Below are 26773 nucleotides of genomic sequence, written 5' to 3' on the forward strand. Positions count from 1 at the left end.
TCAGAGATGCATGCTCTCTATTTCTCTGATATGGTGGAAAAATTTTTGGAAGTATTCATGGATGACTTCTCAGTATATGGAGACTCATTCAGCTCCTGTCTTGATCACCTGACACTGGTTTTGAAAAGGTGCCAAGAGACTAACCTGGTTTTAAACTGGGAAAAATGTCACTTTATGGTGACTGAAGGGATTGTCCTTGGGCACAAGATTTCGAACAAGGGAATAGAGGTGGATCAAGCTAAGGTAGAAGTAATTGAAAAATTACCACCACCTGCCAATGTTAAGGCAATCAGAAGCTTTCTGGGGCATGCAGGATTCTATAGGAGATTTATAAAGGATTTTTCAAAAATTGCAAAACCTTTGAGCAACCTGCTAGCTGCTTTCACGCCATTTGTGTTTGACACAGAGTGTCTGCAGGCGTTTGAAACTCTGAAAGCTAAGCTGGTCACAGCACCAGTTATTTCTGCACCAGACCATTAACTGGTGACCATGCCATTGGTGCAGTATTGGGGCAGAGGCATGACAAGCTTCTGAATGTCATTTATTATGCTAGCCGTATTTTAAATGATGCCCAGAAAAATTACACAACCACAGAAAAAGAATTGCTTGCAGTGGTTTATGCCATTGACAAGTTTAGATCATACTTAGTAGGATCAGAAGTGATTGTGTACACTGACCATGCTGCTCTTAAATATCTACTTATAAAGCAGGATTCAAAACCCAGGCTCATAAGATAGGTGTTGCTTCTGCAAGTGTTTGATATAGAAATAAGAGACAGAAAAGGGACAGAAAACTAAGTGGCTGATCATCTGTCCCGGATAGAACCAGTAGAAGGGGTGTCCTTTCCCTCTATTGAGATCTTTGAAACCTTTCCGGATGAGCATTTGTTCGCCATTCAGGAAACACCATGGTTTGCAGACATTACAAACTATAAAGCTGCAAGGTTCATACCCAAGGAGTACAGCAGGCAACAAAAGAAAAAATTAATTACTGATGCAAAGTACTACTTGTGGGATGAACCCTATCTCTTTAAGAGATGTGCAGACGGATTAATCTGTAGGTGTGTGCATAGAGAAGAAGCACAGAAGATCTTATGGCATTGCCATGGGTTACAATATGAAGGTCATTTCGGAGGTGAGTGAACAGCCACCAAGGTCCTCCAATGTGGCTTCTACTGGCCTACCCTCTATAGAGATTCCCGAGAGTTTGTACGCAACTGTGATAGTTGCTAGAGATCTGGTAATCTGCCTCATGGTTGTGCCATGTCTCAACAAGGAATCTTGGAGATTGAGTTGTTTGATGTATGGGGTATTGACTTCATGGGGCCTTTCCCACCATCATACTCAAACACTTATATTCTGGTTGCAGTCGACTATGTATCTAAATGGGTAGAGGCCATTGCCACACCCACTAATGATACTAAGACAGTGCTGAAGTTCCTCCAGAAACATATCTTCAGCAGGTTTGGTGTCCCTAGAGCACTAATTAGTGATGGGGGCACTCACTTCTGCAACAAACAGCTTTACTCTGCTATGGTCTGGTATGGAATTAGTCACAAGATGGCAACTCCATATCATCCACAGATAAACGGGCAAGCTGAAGTCTCTAATAAAGAACTAAAAAGAATCTTTGAACGGACTGTAAGTACCCGTAGACAGGATTGGGCGAGAAGCTTGGATGATGCTCTGTGGGCTTACAGAACAGCATTCAAGACTCCTATAGGGACCTCTCCATACCAGCTTGTGTATGGTAAGGCCTGCCATCTGCCTGTGGAACTAGAACATAAGGCCTACTGGGCAACCAGATTCCTAAACTTTGATGCCAGATTAGCTGGAGAAAAAAGATTGCTCCAGCTGAATGAGCTAGAGGAATTCAGACTCACTGCTTTCGAAAATGCCAAGCTTTACAAAGAGAAAGCAAAAAGGTGGCATGACAGAAAGCTGTCATCTAGAGTCTTTAAACTATGACAGAAGGTTCTGCTGTTTAACTCTAGGCTCAGGCTATTTCCCGGGAAACTGAAATTCCGGTGGAGGAGACCATATGTGATTACAAGTGTGTCACCATATGGCTATGTGGAGCTTCAAGACATTGATTCTAATAAGAAGTTCATTGTTAATGGACAGAGAATCAAGTATTATCTTGAAGGCAATGTTGAGCAAGAGTGCTCAAGGCTGAGGCTAGATTAAAAGCTCAGCAAGGTCCAGCTAACGACAATAAAGAAGCGCTTGTTGGGAGGCAACCCAGCCATTAGCAAAGCTTTTTATTTATTTATTTATTTATTTTTAAGTATACAAGTTTAATATAAATAATCTTCAAGGTAAAGAATCAATTGCATAAGTTCACAGGGTTACAGAAGGATTCAGAATACAAAACAGAGAGAAGGAGCTCACTGGCAAGAAAATGCCAGTAAGAGGTATAATTGGGTGTTAAACGCCCAAAAGAAGCATCTACTGGGCGTTTAACGCCATACTTGCAGCATCCTGGGCGTTCAGAAAAACGCCCAGTGATGAAAGATTTCTGGCGTTTAACGCTAGCCAGAAGCAACAGCTGGGCGTTAAATGCCCAAAAGAGGCTACAGATGGGCGTTAAACGCCCAAAACAAGCAGCAGTTGGGCATTCAACGCCAGGATTGTGGAGGGGAGGAAGTTTTTGTTCCCAACTTGGATTTTTTTTTCAAAATTTCATATTTCCATCCAATTTTCTTGCATAAACATGTTCTCATACTTTCAATTTTCGAACGTTTTTTTCAAAAAAAAATTAAAAAAAAAAACTTAATCCTAAAATTAAATCTTTCTCAATTCTTCTTCAACCTCTTCTCAAATCTTTTTCAAAACAAATCTATCTTTTTCAATTTTTTTTTCAAACTCATCAATAACTTTTTCAAATCTTCACAATATTTTTAGAACAAATCTATCTTGTTCAAATATCTTTCATATCTTCTCAATTTTAAATTACATCTTTTCTTATCTTACTTATCTTTTCCAAATCACATTTTCCATCATATCTTTTTCAAAAATTTTCGAAATAAACCCACCCCCCTTCCCTTTAAATCTTCGTTCGGCCTCCCCCTCTCTTCCATAATTCGAACTTGGCTCTCCCTCTATCCCTTTCCTTTCTTTTCTTTTGCTTGAGGACAAGCAAACCTCTAAGTTTGGTGTGTTTATCCGTGATCACTAAGCCAATACCCACTAAGATCATGGCTCCTAAGGGAAAACAAACCAACTCAAGAGGCAAGAAAGAGAATATTCCAAAACCACCTTGGAATCAAGGGAAGTTCTTAACCAAAGAACATTCAGACCATTACTACAAAATAATGGGTCTAAGGTCAGTGATCCCGGAAGTTAAATTTGATCTGAAGGAAGACGAATATCCAGAGATCCAAGAGCAAATTCGAAACAGGAGCTGGAAAGTCCTGGCTAATCCTGAAACAAAGGTGGGAAGAAACATGGTTCAGGAATTCTACTCTAATCTGTGGCAAACAGACAGGCAGAGAATAGCTGAAACCGCATTCTATGACTATTGAACTCTGGTCAGAGGAAAGATTGTTCACACCTACCCTGACAAAATAAGGGAGATCTTCAAGCTGCCTCAATTGCAAGATGACCCAGACTCCTTTAATAGGAGAATGATGAGACCAAATTAGAGCTTGAACAAAATTCTAGAGGACATATGCCTCCATGGAGCCAAATGGACAACCAACACAAAGGGTGTCCCAAACCAACTCAAAAGAGGAGATCTCAAACCAGTCGCCAGAGGCTGGCTGGACTTTATTGGGCGCTCTATACTGCCCACTAGCAACCGCTCTGAAGTCACCATCAAGAGAGCAGTGATGATTCATTGCATTATGCTGGAAAAAGAAGTGGAAGTTCAACAACTGATTTCTTGTGAGCTTTACAAAATTGCAAACAAGAACTCCAAAGATGCCAAATTGGCTTATCCAAGCTTGATCTCCCTGTTATGTAAAGATGCTGAAGTAAAAATGGGAGTAGATGAATATATTTCAGTTGAGCAACCAATCACCAAAAAGTCAATGGAAGGACAAGTGTAGGAGGACCACATCAAGAGGAGAGCACAGGAGTTCCTCCCGGAAATTTCTCAATTTGAATACTGGGGGCGCCTAGAAGCATCTATCACCAAGTTGCAAGAAGCTATGGATCAACTGAAGGAAGAACAGCAAAATCAAAACAGCATGCTCTGCAAACTGCTTAGGGAACAAGAAGAGCAAGGGCGTGAACTAAAAGAGCTGAAGCGCCAGAAGCTATCTCTTGAAGGGCCAAGCACCCCACAGACTAAAGAGGCATCCACCTCCCAAAGCAAAAGTTGTTGAGTCCTAACTCTGTGATAACCTTTTATCTATTTTTAGGGTATATAAGTATTAAAATTAGAGTCATTTGTCTTTATGTCTTTAGTTTCTTTTCTTTTATTGCTAATTGTCTGCTTTTATGCCTAATTTATATTATTTCCATTAAATAATAAATAAAGATTAGAGTCTATGCCTTAAAGTTATGAATATCCTATGAATCCATCACCTCTCTTAATTGAAAACTGTTCTAAAAACAAAAGAACAAGAAGTACATGGTTTCAAATTCATCCTTGAAACTAGTTTAATTATTTTGATGTGGTGATAGTACTTTTTGTTTTCTAAATGAATGCTTGAACAGTGCATATGTCTTTTGATATTGTGATTTATTAATGTTAAATATGTTGGCTCTTGAAAGAATGATGAAAAAGGAGAAATGTTATTGATAATCTGAAAAATCATAAAATTGATTCTTGAAGCAAGAAAAAGCAGTGGATACAAAAGCTTGCGAAAAAAAATTGGCGAAAAAAAGGGGGAAGAAAAAGAAAAAGCAAGCAGAAAAAGCCAAAAGCTCTTTAAACCAAATGGCAAGAGCAAAAAAGCCAATAACCCTTAAAACCAAAAGGCAAGGGTAATAAAAAGGATCCAAGGATTTGAGCATTTTTTAGAATTTATAGTATATTCTCTTCTTTTTATCCTATTTGATTTTCAGTTGCTTGGGGACAAGCAACAATTTAAGTTTGGTGTTGTGATGAGCGGATAATTTATACGCTTTTTGGCATTGTTTTTACATAGTTTTCAGTATGATTTAGCTAGTTTTTAGTATATTTTTTTTAGTTTTTAAATAAAAATCACATTTCTGGACTTTACTATGAGTTTGTGTGTTTTTCTGTGATTTCAGGTATTTTCTGGCTGAAATTGAGGGACCTGAGCAAAAATCTGATTCAGAGGCTGAAAAAGAACTGCAGATGCTGTTGGATTCTAACCTCCCTGCACTCAAAGTGAATTTTCTGGAGAAATAGGAGTCCAAATGGCACGCTCTCAATTGAGTTGGAAAGTAGACATCCAGGGCTTTCCATCAATATATAATAGTCCATACTTTTCCCGAGTTTGGATGACACAAACTGGCGTTCAACGCCAGTTCTCTGCCCTATTCTGGCGTTAAACGCCAGAAACAGGTTACAAGTTGGAGTTAAACGCCCAAAACAGGTTACAACCTGATGTTTAACTCCAGAAATAGCCTAGGCATGTGTAAAGCTCAATTCTCAGCCCCAACACACACCAAGTGGGCCCCGGAAGTAGATTTCTGCACTATCTATCATAGTTTACTCATTTTCTGTAAACCTAGGTTACTAGTTTAGTATTTAAACAAATTTTAGAGATCTATTCTGTACCTCATGACATTTTCATGTTTTACATTGTATCTCTACGGCATGAGTCTCTAAACTCCATGATTGGGGGTGAGGAGCTCTGCTGTGTCTCGATGAATTAATGCAATTACTTCTGGTTTCTATTCAATCACGCTTGTTTCTATTCTAAGATACTCGCTTGTACTTAATCGTGATGAATGTGATGATCCGTGACACTCATCATCATTCTCAACCTATGAACGTGTGCCTGACAACCACTTCTGTTCTACCTTAGATTGAGTGTGTATCTCTTAGCCTCTTGGTTCATGATCAGAGTCTTCGTGGTATAGGCTAGGATTATTGGTGGCCATTCCTGAGATTCGAAAAGTCTAAACCTTATCTGTGATATTCCGAGTAGGATCTGGGAGGGGATGACTGTGACAAGCTTCAAACTCACGAGTGTTGGGCGTAGTGACAGACGCAAAAGGATCAATGGATTCTATTCCAACATGAGTGAGAACCGACAGATGATTAGCCGTGCGGTAACAGCGCAATTGGACCATTTTCACTGAGAGGACGGATGGTAGCCATTGACAACGGTGATCCACCAACATACAGCTTGCCATGGAAGGAGACCTGCATGCGTGAAGAAAAAGATAGCAGGAAAGCAGAGATTTAGAAGACAGAGCATCTCCAAAACCTCAATCTGTTCTCTATTACTGCATAACAAGTACTATTTAATTTATGCTTTTTACTCTTCATAAATATAATCACTCTTATCATTGATCTCCTGACTAAGAATTACAAAATAACCATAGCTTGCTTCAAGCCGACAATCTTCGTGGGATCGACCCTTACTCACGTAAGGTATTACTTGGACGACCCAGTGCACTTGCTGGTTAGTGGTACGAGTTGTGAAAAGTGTGATTTACAATTCGTGCACCAATAAACCACAAAATTAGGGTTTATCAAACCTACCCACACTTAAACTAAGCATGTTCTCATGCTAAACTCAAGAAAAAAACAAAGGGTATTAACATTTATTCAATGCAAACTATTTATATATAATCTTTCTATATGCAATCTATCTACATGAATGCATCTACTTAGTCAAAGTAAATCAATTTCTAAGAAAACATGATGAACATGAGGGCTAAGGCAATAGCAACCAAGTCAAACCCACAATTATATTGAGTTATTAAAAAGATTTTACAAACTTGCAAGAAAAAAGATGATCATAGGTGAAAACATGTAATTGAGCAATCGAACCCTCACCGGATGTGTATCCGCTCTAGTCGCTCAAGTGTATAGCGTTGATTCACTCAATTCTCCCCTAATCATGCTTTCTAAGATTTGTTTTTCATCTAACAATCAACAATTATTTCATGCATACTGATAAACCACTATTTTCATGGTTTATCTTGTGTTCAATTGAGTGGTTTTTATCAACTCTTTACCCATTTATTCATACTAATCGCATGCTTTATGTCTTCCTTCCTGATTTTGTGCTATGATTGAAAACATGCTTCTTTGGCCTTTATATTGCTAATATTAATCCTCTCTTATCACCATTAGATGCCTTGATATGTGTGTTAAGTGATTTCAGAGATTACAGGGCAGGAATGGCTCAGAGGATAGAAAGGAAGCATGCAAAAGTGGAAGGAATACAAGAAGTTGGAGAAACTGCTAAGCTGTCCAGCCTGACCTCTTTGCACTCAAATGGCTATAACTTTAGCTACAAAGGTCCAAACGATGCGGTTCCAGTTGCGTTGGAAAGCTAACGTCTGGGGCTTCGATTTGATATATAATTTGCAATAGCTGCTCCGAAGTTAGGCGATGCAAACGCGTGAATGACGCGCCCACATCGCATCTGCGAACTTCAATCCGCGCGGACGCGTGGACGACACCTCTGCGTCACTTGCCCGCGACCTGAACGTAACAGAAATCACAGGGAGCGATTTCTGGGCTGCTTTTGACCCAGTTTTCATCCCAAAACACACAGATTAGATGCTATAAAGTGGGAGAATGCATCCATTCATAATCAAGCTTTCATATTCACAATTTTAGGATTTAGATGTAGTTTTTAGAGAGAGAGAGGTTCTCTCCTCTCTCTTAGGATTTAGGATTTTAGAATTTCTATTAGTTTAGTTCAATTCATCTTCAATCACAGGTTCAATATTCCTTTTATTTTATATTTCTCTTTTACTTTCAGATGATTTAATGCTTGTATTAGTTATGTTGCCTAATTGGCTTATGAACTCCATGTTAGAATTGATTTCTTTATTTAATATAATTTGAGGTATTTCAGAATTATGATTGCTTTCTTTTATTTATATAAATAATTTAGATTTTTCCCTTTTGGCTTTGGTTGAGTCATTGGAGACGCTTGAGTTATCAAACTCATGGTTGATTGAAAATTGGAATTCTTCCAGAATTAATTCTGATTCCTCAAGTCCTAGTCTTTCCTTGGGAAAAGTTAGAGTTATTGGAACCCGAATTAATTCTGAAAGAATTCCAATTTTCAATCAACCATGAGTTTGATAACTCAAGCGTCTCCAATGACTCAACCAAAGCCAAAAGGAAAAAATCTAAATTATTTATATAAATAAAAGAAAGCAATCATAATTCTGAAATATCTCAAATTATATTAAATAAAGAAATCAATTCTAACATGGAGTTCATAAGCCAATTAGGCAACATAACTAATACAAGCATTAAATCATCTGAAAGTAAAAGAGAAATATAAAATAAAAGGAATATTGAACCTGTGACTGAAGATGAATTGAACTAAACTAATAGAAATCATAAAATCCTAAATCCTAAGAGAGAGGAGAGAACCTCTCTCTCTAAAAACTACATCTAAATCCTAAAATTGTGAATATGAAAGCTTGATTATGAATGGATACATTCCCCCACTTTATAGCCTCTAATCTGTGTGTTCTGGGCTGAAAACTGGGTCAAAAGCAGCCCAGAAATCACTCCCTGCGATTTCTGTTACGTTCAGGTCGCGGGCAAGTGACGCGGAGGCGTCGTCCACGCGTCCGCGCAGATTGAAGTTCGCAGATGCGATGCGGGCGCGTCATTCACGCGTTCGCGTCATCTAACTTCGGGGCAGCTATGGCAAGTTATATATCAAATCGAAGCCCCGGATGTTAGCTTTCCAACGCAACTGAAACCGCGTCGTTTGGACTTCTGTAGCTAAAGTTATAGCCGTTTGAGTGTGAAGAGGTCTGGCTGGACAGCTTAGCAGTTTCTCCAACTTCTTTTATTCCTTCCACTTTTGCATGCTTCCTTTCTATCCTCTGAGCCATTCCTGCCCTGTAATCTCTGGAATCACTTAACACACATATTAAGGCATCTAATGGTGATAAGAGAGGATTAATATCAGCAATATAAAGGCCAAAGAAGCATATTTTCAATCATAGCACAAAATCAGGAAGGAAGACATAAAGCATGTGATTAGTATGAATAAATGGGTAAAGAGTTGATAAAAACCACTCAATTGAGCACAAGATAAACCATTTCATTATCAACCTCCCCACACTTAAACATTAGCATGTCCTCATGCTAAGCTCAAGAGAAGTAGAGAAATAAACATAACTTATCAATGCACATGGATTTTCCATTATTTTTCTATTTTGGTTTTTTTTTCATGAGTAGGTTTCCAAATTTCCAATATTCAAATAAATTAGAAACATGATACATTCCCTTATTAACCCATGTTCCCACAATTTTCCCACACTTAGTTGATGTACAATCTCTATCTTAAGCTAACCAAAGATTCAATTAGGGTATTTAATTTGATTTTCTGCTTAAGGCTAGTGATGTGGTAAAATATAGAATGAATGGGATTAAAAGGCTCAAGGTGGCTAACAAGGGTGATGTAAAGGGTAGGCTTATTTGGGATAAGTGAGCTAAAATCAAACAATGGCCTCAATCATATGCAAACATGTAAATACACTAAATATTGGACATATAGAATGGAACAAAGCAAAGATTGCAATCATAGTGAAGAAAACACACAAGAATAAAAATTTATGGTTGAATAATGTAACCATGTAAATAAGCTCAAAATCTCACAGGTTGTGTGTTCTTTGGCTCAAAAACCATGTTCCAAATACAACTTCAAACAAGTTTTAACATAAAATTTTTTTCAATTTAAATTAGTGAAATTTTTCAAAGATAGGGTCTTAAAAGAATTTTATTACTTTAACCAAGTAGTAACTAGATGCATAAAATCAAACAAATACGCAAATGCAACAACTAATTTAACAAAGAAAATTAAACATTGGTGCTAAAATATGAAGTGACTAACCCATGGAAGTCGGTATCGACCTCCCCACACTTGAAGATTGCACCGTCCTCGGTGCATGCTAAGATGTGCAGGTGGACGGGCTATTCCAACTGGCGCTTTTCTCTGAAGATTTTGCAGATGGACTTGTCTGTCTCCCTATGTAAACGTCTTCCGGTTCTCTTCCTGGTGGCCATCCTGAAAGAAAAAGGGAAGAAAGGTAACTCAATAATAAAGATAAGAAAATAAATGAAGTATGGTTGGGTTAATGCCAAATGATAAGGGTCTCATTTACATGGAAGCTTCAATATGTACGTGAGAAAACAATATAAGCACATGGCATACTAGTGGTGCAAAATTTGCAACAAAGGAGAGGAAAATGTGGGTAATGCAAGATAGTATAAGTTCATATCAATGCAAGAGAAGTACAAGTATCATAAAAGATTAGCATTGATTTAAATAATGTTACCCAATCAGAATAAAACAAGTCATAAGCACTAAGATAATACCAGAAAAGATATATCAGTTGAATAAGAACATTTGAACACCAATGGTAAAATAATAAATTTAGAAAAGAAAATAAAAATATACAAAATTAAAATGCAATGAATGAAAGTATGCAAATAAATAACATAAAATAAAAGATAAGAAGAATGAGAAGGGAAAGAAATAAAGTAAGAAAGAAAGAAGAAAGAAGAAAAGATAGAAGAAATTAGGATTGGGGAAGAAAAGATAAGATAATTGGTTGATCTGGATAAGCTGTGCGGCGCAAGCGACGCGGATGCGTGGGGGACGCGGTCGCGTGACTTGCGCTTAAATTAATCAACGCGGTCGCGTGATGCATTTTGTGCTATTGGTGCGAGGGCAGCCTTGCGCTCGCACAATTCTCTGTTCAAAACTTAGTATTGCAAAAATTCGGGGTGACGCGGTCGCGTGGTTGACGCGATCGTGTGAGTGGCCATTATGGGGGTATGACGCGGTCGCGTCGGTCACGCGGCCGCGTGGGAAGAATTGTGCGTTCAGCACCAATCCAGCACCACTCTAGCACAACTTTCGGTCGTGCACCATTTTTATGTCAAATTCTAGGGCACGCGACCGCGTGGGTGACGTAGACGCGTGAGAGGCATTTTTCCCATGTGACGTGGACGCGTCAGCGACGCGGTCGCGTGGGATGATTTGTGCCAAAGGCACGCCTCCGGCCACGCTCTCGCGTGACTCTCTGTTCAGTTTTCTTTTCTTCCAAATGCACTGGTGACGCGGACGCGTCAGCGACGCTTCCGCGTCACGTGCGTGCTTCTTTTTTTTTAAATAATGTAGTATGCAGAATGCAATGCTAATATGAATGTTATGCAAAACTCCAGGTTCAATACAATAAAATAAAATAAAACGAAAAACAAACAAAATGAAATGAAATTAAAATTGAGAAAGGAACGATTATACCATGGTGGGTTGTCTCCCACCTAGCACTTTTAGTTAAAGTCCTTAAGTTGGACATTTGGGGAGTCCTTTGTTATGGTGGCTTATGCTTGAACTCATCCAGGAATCTCCACCAATGTTTGTAATTCCAGTAGCCTCTGGGATCCCAAACTAGGCACGTAAAGCCTTTGAGCAGCTTCAAATAGATTCTTAGGGTCCCGGGGTGTTGGATGTCAGAACAGATTCCAGGATCCCAAACCTTGCTAATTCACCCGTCTTCTTGTTGAACATCATGATTCCATCCGGGTGGCAAGCAATTTGAATTCTCACTAAAGCGGCCAACCAACTTCCTAGACCCATTCAGTTGAGCTTTACACCAACCTTTGCGTTTAAACTTAAAGCTTCCAACCATAAAGAACCTTGCAGGACAATTCTTACCACTGACCATCTTCCTCTTACTCGTTATGCCACAAAGAGCTCAAAGTTGACCATCCGTCTCCAGTAGCCCATATTCAAGTGGAATTAGAAAGCTAGGGGATATGAATTTTATCCATTTGAATATTGTGAAGGATGATGGCAACTTAGGGGGAGGGGTCTCCAATAACTTTGGCAAGGTGATTTCAAGCTCCACTCCCTTGTGCTCTTTGACAACTTTCACCTCTTTGCAAACTTCTTTGATTTCAACCTCTTCCTCTTGGTAGCCTTCTTCCAATTCAATCTCTTCTTCATTACTTACCAAGGGCATAGGAGGCTGTGCTTCTTCTTCTTTAATCTCCATCTCTTGACCGGCCTCTTCCAAGTCCTTAATTATGATATGCCTTGGAGGTTGTACACCCTCCTCAGCATCAATTTCAATCGCCTTGGAAGGAGGTTCTATGTCTTGACTTTCCCACGGAGGTTCAGCATCTCCCAAGTCTTCAACCACTTCTTCCTTTTCAATAATTATAGCTTCCTCCACTTGTTTTAGTACAAAGTCATGCTCCGTACTATCCACTGGAGTTTCTAGTATCTCCTTCATGCTACGTTCTTCATTAGATTGTCCACATGAAGCCATGGGGGTTCCTTGAGTGTCCGAACGTCGGGAAGCTAATTGATTTATTGCTTGATTCAATTGATGAAGTGTGGCATTAACTTTTTCAAATGTTTCCTTGAGTTGCTCTGTTGATTCTTGGGGTGATGGATAATGACATGGTATATATGGAGGTGGTGGTTCTTGGGAGTAATTGGGTTGAAGTTGGGGTGGTTCTAGATATGGTTCATATGGCTCATAAGGTGGTTGGTATGGTGGATGATGGTAAGGGTCATATGAAGGTGAATGGTGGAAAGGGGCTTGTGAGTATGGTGGTTCAAAGTCATGTTGAGGAAAGGGTTCATAGGCATATGGTGGTGGTTGTTGATAGTCCATTGGAGGTGGTTGTCGCCAAGAGGGTTAATCAAATCCTTGTGGCTCCTCCCATCTTTGATTGTTCCAACCTTGATGCCTGTTCTCATTGTAATTTCTTCTTCCTGCAACATAATTGTAACCAGACTCATAGCCAAAGGGGTGAGAGTTCATAGTAGTAGGAGAAAATAAAAATAAAAACTAATAAAAAGAAAATATTTTGAAAAAGATATGATTTTTTTTAAAAAAAATTTGATTTTTGAAAATAAGAATGATAAGATAATTTTTTTTAAAATATTTACAATAACCAATAATAAGGCACACGTTTGCAATTCTCCGGCAACGGCGCCATTTTGAAGAGAGAACTTTTGCGTGGTCTAGAAATTCGCAAATAAATCCTCGTTGCAGTTATAGCTTCTAAAGCAACAAAAGTCCTTTCTTACAAAAGTTTTTGGTTGTCACAAGTAACAAACCCCTTTAAAATTGATAACCGAGTATTTAAACCTCGGGTCGTCTTCTCAAGGAATTGCAGGGAGGTGTTCTTATTATTGGTTGTGAGTTTGTAAATCGGGGTTTTGAAGATGAGGAACAAGTAATTTAAATGGCAAGTAAAATAAATGAATTGCCGGGGAATTGCAAACGTGTGCCTTATTATTGGTTATTGTAAATATTTAAAAAAAAATTATCTTATCATTCTTATTTTCAAAAATCAAATATTTTAAAAAAATCATATCTTTTTCAAAATATTTTCTTTTTATTAGTTTTTGTTTTTACTACTATGAACTCTCACCCCTTTGGCTATAAGTCTGGTTACAATTATGTTGCAGGAAGAAGAAATTACAATGAGAACAGGCATCAAGGTTGGAACAATCAAAGATGGGAGGAGTCACAAGGATTTGATCAATCCTCTTGGTGACAACCACCTCCAATGGACTATCAACAACCACCACCATATGCCGATGAACCCTTTCCTCAACATGACTTTGAACCACCGTACTCACAAGCCCCTTTCCACCATTCACCTTCATATGACCCTTACCATCATCCACCATACCAACCACCTTATGAGCCATATGAACCATATCTAGAACCACCCCAACTTCAACCCAATTACTCCCAAGAACCACCACCTCCATATATACCATGTCAATATCCATCACCCCAAGAATCAACAGAGCAACTCAAGGAAACATTTGAAAAATTTAATGTCACACTTCATCAATTGAATCAAGCAATAAATCAATTAGCTTCCCGACGTTCGGATACTCAAGGAACCCCCATGGCTTCATGTGGACAATCTAATGAAGAACGTAGCATGAAGGAGATACTAAAAACTCTAGTGGACAGTACGGAGCATGACTTTGCACTGAAACAAGTGGAGGAAGTTGTAATTATTGAAAAGGAAGAAGTGGTTGAAGACTTGGGAGATGCTGAACCTCCATGGGAAAGTCAAGACATAGAACCTCCTTCCAAGGCGATTGAAATTGATGCTGAGGAGGTTGTACAACCTCCAAGGCATATCATGATTAAGGACTTGGACGAGGTCTGTCAAGAGATGGAGATTAAAGAAGAAGAAGCACAGCCTCCCATGCCCTTGGTAAGTAATGAAGAAGAGATTGAATTGGAAGAAGGCTACCAAGAGGAAGAGGTTGAAATCAAAGAAGTTTGCAAAGAGGTGGAAGTTGTCAAAGAGCACAAGGGATTGGAGCTTGAAATCACCTTGCCAAAGTTATTGGAGACCCCTCCCCCTAAGTTGCCATCATCCTTCACAACATTCAAGTGGGTAAAATTCATATCTCTTAGCTTTCTAATTCCACTTGAATATGGGCTACTGGAGACGGATGGTCAACTTAGAGCTCTTTGTGGCATTAAGAGTAAGAGGAAGATGGCTAGTGGTAGGAGTTGTCAAGCAAGGTTCAACATGGTTGTGTGCTCAAAGTTTAAATGCAAAGCTTGGTGTAAAGCTCAACTAAATGGGTCTATGTTTGGACGCTTCACTGAGAATTCTAAAGCTGAATCACTTGGATGGAATCATGATAATCAACTTGAAGACGAGTGTAGAAACAAGATTTGGGATCCCGGAGGATATTGGAATCACAAACATTGGTGGAGATTCCTGGATGAGTTCAAGTATAAGCCACCATAACAGGAAGCTCATCAAATGTCTAACTTAAGGACTTTAACTAAAAGTGCTAGGTGGGAGACAACCTACCATGGTATGATCGTTCCTTTTTCAATTTTATTTCGTTTTGTTTGTTTTTATTTTATTGTATTGAACCTGAAATTTTGCATAACATTCATATTAGCATTGCATTCTGCATACTGCATTATTAAAAAAAAAAAACACGCACGCGACGCGGCAGCGTCGCTGACGTGTCCGCGTCACATGTGCGTTGTGAAGAAGAGAAATCGAACAGAGAGTCACGCGGTAGTATGGCTGGAGGCGTGCCTTTAGCACAAAATCTCCCCACGCGACCGCGTCGCTGACGCATCCGTGTCATGTGAGCACACTAGCCTCCCACGCGACCGCGTCACCCACGCGGTCGTGTGGCCTGGAAATCGACGTAAGAAAGGGTGCACGACCGAAAGTTGTGCGAGAGTAGTGCTGGATTTGTGCTGAACGCACAAGCCCTGCCACGCGAACGCATGGCTCACGTGTCTGCGTCATATCCCCATGATGGCCACTCACGCGATTGCGTCGACCACGTGACCGCGTCACCCTGGATTTTGGCAATATTACGTTTTGAACAGAGAGTTGTGCGACCGCGAGGCTGCACTCGCGCCACTAGCACAAATCGAGTCACGCGATCGCGTGCCCCACGCGTCCGCGTCACCCAACCTTATCGCGCACCACGCGACCGCGTCACCCACGCGACTGCGTCGCCTACGCCGCACAACTTACCCAAATCAGCGCCAATTATCTTATCTTTTCTTTTCTAATCCTAATTTCTTCTATCTTTCCTTCTTATTTCTTTCTTCTCCCTTTCTTATTTTCTTTGACTTCTCATCTTCTTCGCTTTCATTCTATTTTATTTAATTTATTTGCATACTTTCATTCATTGCATTATTTTTATTGGTGTTAGAAATTTATTTGGGTCATTATTTTCTATATTTTTGTGGATTATTAAAGGAATTATTTGACAATTATATATTACTTTTTAAAAAAGGTTGCTTGCATGTTCAATTTAATACTTTCAATAGCTTATTTAACATGCATGCTATGTGTTTGTGAAAAAGCCCGTATAGCATTGTGCACTATTTTTCGATTTCTTTCTATCTACTACTCTAAATACTTGCTTTTCACAAAACCCTTTTTATATCTTATTACTTAAATATAATTGTTATTACAAAAATGTTTAGTTTAAAAGACTTGGTAATCTAACTTGGACATGGAATGCTTGATCTATGCTACTCATGCCTTTGCCAGCATGCCAATAAACATCTTGCATTTAATTGTCGTTATATGAACTTGCTATATTTTCATTGATGAACTTTTCACATGTAGTCATGACCATGTGTTAACATCATTCATCTTTTAAAGTTCATTGATTACCACCTTTCCCGCTCTCTTCCTTGCTCTAACCCTTAGCTTTCAAAGTTACTTTCTTTTTTCCTTTTCAGGATGGCCACCAAGAAGGGTAAAGAGAAAGCTACTCCCAAACCACCGATAAGGAAAGGAACAAAAAGAGCCCCAGCTGAGGAACCACAACCCCCATCTACTTGCACATCTTAGCATGCACCGAGGACGGTGCAATCTTTAAGTGTGGGGAGGTCGATACCGATCTCCGTGGGTTAGTACCTTCCTGTCTCAACACCAATGTTTAAATTTTCTGTTAAATTAGTTGTTGCATTTGCATATTTAATTGCATGTTTATTTGATTTTATGCATTTAGTTACTACTTGGTTAAAGTAATAAATTTCTTTTTAGGACTCTATTTTTGAAAAAATTTCACTAATTTTAAAAAAAATTATTAAAACTTGTTTGAAGTTGTATTTGGAACATAATTTTTAGGCTAAAGAGCACACAACCTGTGAGATTTTGAGCTTATTTACATGGTTACATTATTTAACCATAAATTTTTATTCTTGTGTGTTTTCTTCTCTATAATTGCAATCTTTGCTTTGTTCCATTCTATATGTCTATTATTTAGTGTATTTACATGCTTGCATATGATTGAGGCCATTGTTTGATTCTAGCCCACTTATCCCAAAATTAGTCTACCTTTTACATCACCCTTGTTAACCCCTTTGAGCTTTTAATCCCCTCTTGTTCTATAAACCACAATACTAGCCTTAAGCAGAAAAATAAAATAAAAATCCCAAGTTGAATCCTTGGTTAGCTTAAGATAGAAATTGTGTATTGTTTAAGTGTGGGGAACCTTATGGGAACATGGATTATAGAAACAAAGGTAGAAAGTTAAAAAGAATAAAGACATTTCAAAATAAAAGTTTTGGGAAGCATGCTCATGTGAAATCAAAATAATTAAATTACCATGTGCATTGAAAAAAATTATTAAGTAATTAAATAAGGGGATATAAAAAAAAAGAAAGAAAGAAAAATAATATTACCCCAAATGCAAAATAAAAAGAATCAATGAACATGGGACAAAATTTAAAAATAAGTTGATACATGAGCATGTAATACAAAAGTGGGAAAAATTTGGGTAGCTAGGTAAAGTATTTTTAAATTATGTAAAGTATGTATATGTTAGGTGAGATCTTAGACTAATCAAGGATTCACTTTGTTAGGTCACTTAACCTTATATATATATGCCCTCAACCTTACCTTAGCCCCATTACAACCTTGAAAAGACCTCATGATGTTTGCATTGGTACATTAAATTTTTGTTGATTGGTTAGATGAAGAACAAAGTTTAGAAAGCATGACTAGAGAACAGTAGAGTGATTAACCCTAGACACTTGAGAGATTAGAGTGATATACACTACCAGTGAGGGTTCAATGCTTAATTCTATGTTCCCTGCTTTCATGAGCTATCTTTTTACAAGTTTATTTGCTTTTCATTGTATGATTTGAATTAGTGAAATCTGATTTATGTTTTTCTTGAAGAGCTTATTTACTTTTAACCAAGTAGGTAGAAACATTTTGCATGTAGTTTCATTCATACAGATAGGTTGCATTTCATACATTCCTCTTCACTACTTTATAGCTTCTCTTGAGCTTAGCATGAGGACATGCTAATGTTTAAGTGTGGAGAGGTTGATAAACCACTATTTTATGCTTTATCTTGTGCTCAATTGAGTGGTTTTTATCAACTCTTTACCCACTTATTCATACTATTTGCATGGTTTTACATTTGCCTTCCTAATTATATGCTTTGATTGAAAACATGCTTCTTTGGCCTTAAGTTCCCTATGATTAATCCTCTCTTATTACCATTAGATGTCTTGATATGTGTGTTAAGTGATTTCAGAGATTACAGGGCAGGAATGGCTCAGAGGATGGAAAGGAAGCATGCAAAAGTGGAAAGAATACAAGAAGTTGGAGAAATTGCTAAGCTGTCCAGCCTGACCTCTTCGCACTCAAACAGCTATAACTTTAGCTACAGAGGTCCAAATGATGCGGTTTTAGTTGCGTTGGAAAGCTAACGTCTGGGGCTTCGATTTGATATATAATTTGGCATAGCTGTCCCGACGTTAGGCGACACGAACGCGTGAATAACGCGCCCGCGTCGCATCTGCGAACTTCAATCCACGCCACCACGTGGACGACGCCTCCGCGTCACCTTCCCGCGACCTGAACGTAATCATGCTATAAAGTGGGGGAATGCATCCATTTGAGGCTATAAAGTGGGGGAATGCATCCATTCATAATCATGCTCTCATAATTCACTTCTCATAATTTAGATGTAGTTTTTAGAGAGAGAGGTTCTCTCCTCTCTCTTAGGATTTAGGATTAGCTCTTAAAGGATTTAGGATTATCTCTTCTCAATTTCCAGGTTTAATGTTCTTTTTATTTATTTTCTCAATTTTGTTTATGACTCTTTATGTTTAGATTGATTTTCTATTTAATATATTTTGAGGTATTTCAGACTTATGATCGCTCTCTTTAATTTATGTTACTGTTGCTTCCCATCTGAAGGCATTTTTATTCAAGTAGATTTTTCTCCCTTTTAGCTTTGGTCAAGTGATTGGTAACACTTGAGTTATCAAACTCAGCAAGTGATTGAAATTGGCAGATTCTAATTGAACTAGGATTGCTCTAAAGCTAGTCTCTCCACAGGAGTCGACTAGGACTTGAGAATCAAGCTAATCAGTCCACTTAACCTTCCTTTGTTTAGTAAAGGCTGACCAAGTGGGATTAAAACCCAATTCTCTTCACACCTGATAAGGATAACTAGGATAGGAATTCCAATTCTTATACCTTGCCAAGAGATTTTATTATTGTTAATTTATTTTCCTTGCTAAAAGTTTATTTTACAGTTATTCATTTATTTTACTTGCCATTTAAATTACTTGTTCCTCATCTTCAAAACCCCAATTTACAATCTCCATAACCAGTAATAAGAACATACTTCCCTGCAGTTCCTTGAGAAGACAACCCGATGTTTGAATACTTCGGTTATCAATTTTTAAGGGGTTTGTTACTTGTGATAACCAAAACGTTTGTACGAAGGAATTTCTGTTGGTTTAGAAACTATACCTACAACGCGACTGTTTTTATAAAATTCTTTACTCGCAAAAATCCTAACGTCAAAATGGGTTAGTCACTTCATATTTTAGCACCAATGTTTAATTTTCTTTGTTAAATTAGTTGTTGCATTTGCATATTTGTTTGATTTTATGCATCTAGTTACTACTTGGTTAAAGTAATAAAATTCTTTTAAGACCCTATCTTTGAAAAATTTCACTAATTTAAATTGAAAAATTTTTTATGTTAAAACTTGTTTGAAGTTGTATTTGGAACATGGTTTTTGAGCCAAAGAACACACAACCTGTGAGATTTTGAGCTTATTTACATGGTTACGTTATTTAACCATAAATTTTTATTCTTGTGTGTTTTCTTCACTATGATTGCAATCTTTGCTTTGTTCCATTCTATATGTCCAATATTTAGTGTATTTACATGTTTGCATATGATTGAGGCCATTACTTGTTTAGCTCACTTATCTCAAATAAGCCTACCTTTTACATCACCCTTGTTAACCCCCTTGAGCTTTTTAATCTTCTCTTGTTCTATAAACCACATTACTAGCCTTAAGCAGAAAAACAAAATAAAAATCCCAAGTTGAATCCTTTGTTAGCTTAAGATAGATATTGTGTATAATTTAAGTGTGGGGAATTTTATGGGAACACGGGATGATATGAAAAAGTAGGGAATTAAATTGAATAAGTTATTTGAAAATTTGGGAAGCATGCTCATGTGAAATCAAAATAATTAAATTACCATGTGCATTGAAAAAAAATTAAAATTAAAATATGAAGTAGTTAAATAACGGGATAATAAAAAAAAAGAGAAGAAAAGAAAAAAGAAGAAAAATAATATTACCCCAATTGCAAAATAAAAAGAATCAATGCACATGGGACAAAATTTAAAAATAAGTTTGATACTTGAGCATGTAATACAAAAGTGGGAAAATTTTGGGTAGCTAGGTAAAGCATTTTAAAATTATATAAAGTATGTATATGTTAGGTGAGATCTTAGACTAATCAAGGATTCACTTTATAAAGCTCACTTGGCCATACATATATCCTTACCTTTACCTCAGCCCCATTACAACCCTAAAAAGACCTCATGATGTTTGCATTGATATGCTAAATATTTTTGATTGGTTAGATGAAGAACAAAGTTTTAGAAAGCATGACTAGAGAAGAGTAGAGTGATTACCCTATACACTTGAGAGATTAGAGTGATATACACTACCAGTAAGGGTTCAGTGCTTAATTCTATGTTCCCTGCTTTCATGAGCTATCTTCTTACAAGTTTACTTGTCTTTCATTGTATAAATTTGAATTAGTGGAATTTAATTCATATTTGTTTTGGAGAACTTATTTACTTTTAACCAAGTAGGTAGAATCATTTTGCATGTAGTTGCATTCATATAGATAGGTTGCATTTCATACATTCTACTACTCCTCTTCACCTTTATAGCTTCTCTTGAGCTTAGCATGAGGACATGCTATTGTTTAAGTGTGGGGAGGTTGATAAACCTATATTTTATGATATATATTGTGCTCAAATTGAGTGATTTATTCAATCCTTCACCCACTTATTCATATTAATTGCATGGTTTTACTTTCCCTTCCTTATTATGTGATGTATGTGAAAAACATGTTTCCTATGCTTAAAAATAACTATTTTGATTACCCTTTTATTTCCATTCGATGCCGTGATTCGTGTGTTGAGTAGTTTCAGATCTTCTAAGGCAGGAATGACTTAAAGGATGAAAAGGAAACATACAAAAATGGAAGGAAAGCATAAAACGGAGTTTTTGAAGAAACTGGCAGCGACGTGATCACATGGACGACGCGGCCGTGTCAGCGCGAAATGGCAGTGACGCAACCACGTGCTTGACACGATCGCGCGCCTTAAGCGAAATGCATATGACGCGGACGCATGATTGAAGCGATCGCGTGGCAAGGATAACTCCAAATGACGCGACCGCGTGACCCACGCGGACGCGTGACAGAGGCCACACACCAGAATTACAGAAAATGCCTCCAGCAATTTCTGAAGCTCTTTTTGGCCCAAATCCAAGTCCAGAAGGCACAGATCAGAGGTTATGAAGTAAGGGAATGCATCCATTTAGAGGAGAGTCTCCAATTAGTTAGTTTTCATGATAGAGAGGGAGGTTCTCTCCTCTCTCTTTAGAATTAGGATTTAGATTTAGGATTTTATTCGCTTTCAGGATTATCTCTTTCTATCAGGTTCAATATTCCTTTTTATTATTTTCTCAATTTTATTTATGAATTCTTCTATGTCACAGATTACTCTTTTGAATTAATGTTATTTGAGGTATTTCAGTTTACAATTGCTCTCTTTTATTTATGTTACTGTTGCTTCCAATCTGAAGACATTTTTATTCCCGTAGATTTACTTTTCCCTTTTTGGTCTTGGTTAAGAAATCAGTAACTCAGGAGTTATCAAACTCAAACATGATTGAAAATTGTTATCTTTGCTATTTGAATTGAACTTCAATAATCCCAATCTTTCCTTAGGGATTAACTAGGATTTGAAGATCAAACTAATTAGTCACTTGACCTTTCCTTACTTTAAGTAAAGACTAACTGAGTGGAATTAAGATTCAATCTTCATCATCATTGATAAGGATAACTAGGACAGGACTTCTAATTTCTCATATCTTGCCAAAAGTTTATTTTACAGTTATTTATTTACTTTACAGTCTTTTACTTATTTCAATTGCAATTTAAATTACTTGTTCCTCATCTTCAAAACCCCGATTTACAAACTCACAACCAATAATAAGAACACCTCCCTGTAATTCTTTGAGAAGACGACCCGAGGTTTAAATACTCGGTTATCAATTTTAAAGGGGTTTGTTACTTGTGACAACCAAAAACTTTTGTAAGAAAGGACTTTTGTTGGTTTAGAAGCTATACCTGCAACGAGGATTTATCTGCGAATTTCTAGACCACGCAAAAAGTTCTCTCTTCACATACATACAAATATCATGAGGACTTATCCATAGGTTGTAATGGGGCTAGGGTCAAGGTAAGATTGTATTTGGTTAAGTGGACTAGAATTTGAATCTTTGATTAACTTAAACTTCCCACCTAATCTATGACAACCTATACTATTTAAAGGCAAACCTATCTACCAATTCTTCACTTTTTTACACACTCATGCATTCTGTTTTGATCACAACCCATATGCATTGATTATCATTGAACTTTGCTTTGGGGCATTTTTGTCCCCCTTTTTTTTGCTTTCTTTTTCTTTTCTTTTTTTTCTATATATTTTTTTTCTTTTTTTTTTCTTTTGTTTTTCTTTTTTCTTTTTATGAATTATATACAAAGGTACCAATGCATATGGTTTAAACATGATTAATACATGAGTATGTACCAAATTCCTAATATTTTCAATCAAAATACAAAAACACTCATTTATCCCAACCAATATTTCCAAATTTCCCATACTTAAATGATACACACACTCACTAGCCTAAGCTAATCAAAGATCCAAACAAGAGACATCTATTATTTTTCACTTAGGGCTTGTAATGTGCTAAAATTAATAACAAATGGGTTTACCGTAGGCTCAAAGTTGGCTAACAAAGGTAGATAAAAGGTAAGGCTATATAGGTAAGTGAGCTAATTGAAACAATGGTCTCAATCATATAAGTGTATTCATACACAAAATAATGGACATAAATCAAAGATTGCAATCATAGAAAGAGAATAATACACACAAGAATGAAAATAAGTGGTTATATGCTGTAACCACACAATTAGGCTCAAATCTCACATGCTTGTATTCTTAGCTCAAAAACATGATCCACAATGTATAATTCAAGCAAGTTCTAAAATTTTTTTTCTCAAATCAATTGGGGTGCCCTATAGATAAATTTCTTGAAAATTTTATTATTTTGACTAAGCTTATTATATATATATATATATGCAAAATAAGAAAATGAAACTAAAAATCTTAAAAGATCTAAAAATGAAATGCGAAAGTATTGGGATTAGAAATTTGTTACCCAAAAATGCCGAGTGGTCGGACGACCTCCCCACACTTAAAAGTTTGTACCATCCTCGGTGCATTCAAATATGAGCAAGGGGTACAGCGACTACACGGGTTGCCACCTTCAGCTGGTGGATCAATCAGCTGCTGCATGTTTCTTCTCTCGCTTCCGTTTTTACTTATTATGGTGACTCACCCCTGAAAAATAGAAAATAGTACAGTAAGATGAGAAAATGCAAAAGCAAGAAAGCATAAATTGTTGGAATGAGGTGATGATCACTAGAATGAAGTGAGTGAATTAGTGTGACATTAATGAAAAATAGGTGTGTGAATTCTAAGATTGCACGCAGTTTAGAACTCGCACCCTAGTATCCAAAAGCCATGTCATAATTATACAAAAGAAGGATGCATTTCACTCATTTCAGTGTGCTTGAAATACTTCAAAGAAAACTTGAAGGTTAAGACAACCAAACAAGCAATAAAGAAGCACAAAAGCATTCAAGCAAATAATCAAGTAATTGTGAATTGGATAATGAATGGACATTGATTGATGTGTAAGTAAACTTAGTGAACCAATTGAAATGTAAAGCTCACACATCAAACATGACACATATTGATGTTGTTTACAACATTTAAGTGACATATAAGTGGAACACATGGGTGCTATAGAACTTAGGAAAAGAATATAGAAGTAAAAATCAACTACATAGCAAGCATGCTCCACAAAGCTTAGAAAGCTAAAAAATATGTCACTAGGTAAGCTTTCGATCCAATTTCATAATTTCAAAATCTCAATGCATAGAATAGGTGACGTAAATAAGGGTCAATCATAAACAAGCATCACCTAATAAAAAATGCATTGATAATACACAATTGCCTAACAATGGATGATGAATGCATGGTGGCCAAAACATGAAATTCAAAAGAGTTAAGATGCTTGAAGGCAATGTCATATATACTTGGTGTTCAAAAAGGTTAAGCATGAAAAATTCAAAACCAAGTGACAAAGTATTACCTCAACAAAGAATCCAACAATGAATATTAACAATTATGCTAAAATAGCATCAACTTAATAATAAGTAGCAATGAATAGCAAACAAAATTCATAATCCAACACTTATAATGAAAAACAGAAGATTAAACAAAAATTAAACTAACTAATTAACTAACCAAAAGAAATGGTGATAGATGGTGATTGGTAGTATTGGATGATGGTTGAAGGGTGGAAAGACAAGAGAAGAGAGAAGAAGGAAAGAAATGGAAAGAAGAGAAGAAAAGAAGATGGGTGACACAGGGCAAGATCACGCGTATGCTTCGTGTCACGCGTATGCGTGACACAAAATCCACCCACGCGTACGTGTCACCTATATCTCTCTTCACCCATGCGTGCGGGTCGCCGACGCGTACGCGTGAGTTGCAGAAATGGCACGTGACGCGTACGCATCGGCGACCCGCACGCATGGGTGAAGAGAGATATAGGTGACACGTACGCGTGGGTGGATTTTGTGCTAGAGGCACAATTCCAACCCAAAACGCGCGCAATTCTCTGGTTTTTGTACTGGCCCTGAAAAATTTGGATATCACGCGTACGCGTGGGCGAGGCGTACGCGTGAGTGGTTGAAAACTTGGCGGTGACACGTACGCGTGGGTGATGCATACGCGTGGCATGGTGCTCTGTTTTTCAAAATTTTTCCAAGTTCTTGCACCAAACCAAGCATTCCAAACCTCCAAACAGCTACCAAAACACCATAAAATCTTATTTAACATACTAGACTACTAATTAAAATCAACTAACTAAACTAAACATGAAATTAAACCTATCTTACTAATATATACAAAAGAGAAAAGTGAAAAGATGTTACCATTGTAGGGTGTCTCCCACCTAGCACTTTTGTTTATTGTCCTTAATTTGGACTTATGGGGAGCTCTCATCAAGGTGGCTTATGCTTGAATCTATCCTTAAACATCCACCAATACTTGGACTTCCAATAAGCTCCCAAAATTGATCATCTTCGTGTAAACCGGGATCCCACACTTTGTTTTCACACCCGTCTTCAAGTTGATTGGTAGCATGAATCCCCACACTTTCGTATTGTTGTACCAGCAAGTGCATTGGGTTGTCCAAGTAATACCTAAGCGAGTCAGGGTCGATCAGATGGAGATTGTGGTTTGAAGCAAGCTATGGTTATCTTGCATGTCTTAGTCAGGCAGATCAGAAGGTTTATATGTTTTCATTCATCAAGAGAAACTATTTAATGGAAGAATAAAGAAAAAGAGGTAGAAAATACTAATAGGGATAGGGTTAAGGATTGAAGTTGCTTTGTCTTTTTGAATAAACTCTGGTACTACTATCTTCTTTGCTTGTGAATGATCTTCTTCTATGGCAGGCTGTATGTGATCAATGCCATGGGCCGTGGTCATTGATCTCCTCTGCTACAGATTGAATGCCGTTGGCCGTGGTCATCCAATCTGACGAAGGGTGAAGCGCATAGCAGTCCATTCTCTTTGCAATCCTACTCAAAACGCCACAGACAAGGTCAAATCTTCCGGATCAGAAGATGCTACTTCTTAGGATTCTAGCCTATACCATGGAGACCCTAATCTCCCCGAAAATTGGTAGAACTGATGTCTCGAGAAGTCCCCAACGAAGTCGTGGATTAGTCGTCTGAGAGATGCATAAGCATAGCTGTTGGCTCGTGCTTTCCAATCACGTATTCACACGAACCCAAGTAGACGGGGGTGTTTGTCAGGCACGTTCATCTTAATGTGATGAACATAGCTAATTGGTTAGATCATCCTATTCACCACGATGAATATTGGATTATACATCTTAGAGATAGATCAGACACGGATCGAAGAAGAAACAGTAATACTTTTATTAATTCATAGGACTCAGCAGGGCTCGTCCCCTCAACCTATGAGGTTTAGAAACTCATACTGAAGTAAAACACAATGTAAACGTGTATGATAGGCGAGGATGGTGAAAAAAAAACTCATAAAAAGTGCGAATTACATAAACATGATCCCTTAAATACTAAACAAATGACTAGTAAGGGTAAAACAGTCTATTTAGTGATAAAATCCACTTCTAGGGCTGATATGCGAAATTGTTACTCAGGTTGTGAATTATTGTTCGAAATTGATTCCCTGGCGATGGCACCAAAAACGGATGCATCCTTCTTGGAGTTGAACGCCAGCTTTTGTGCCAGTTTGGGTGTTGAACTCCACTTTGCAACTTGTTTCTGGCGCTGGACGCCAGAATTGGGCAGAGAGCTGGCGTTGAACGCCAGTTTGTATCATCTAAATCGGGCAAAGTATAGACTATTATATATTCGGGAAAGCCCTGGATGTCTGCTTTCCAACGCAATTGGAAGCG

The sequence above is a fragment of the Arachis ipaensis genome, chromosome B03 (assembly GCF_000816755.2).
Source record: "Arachis ipaensis cultivar K30076 chromosome B03, Araip1.1, whole genome shotgun sequence".
NCBI classification, from domain to species: domain Eukaryota; kingdom Viridiplantae; phylum Streptophyta; class Magnoliopsida; order Fabales; family Fabaceae; genus Arachis; species Arachis ipaensis.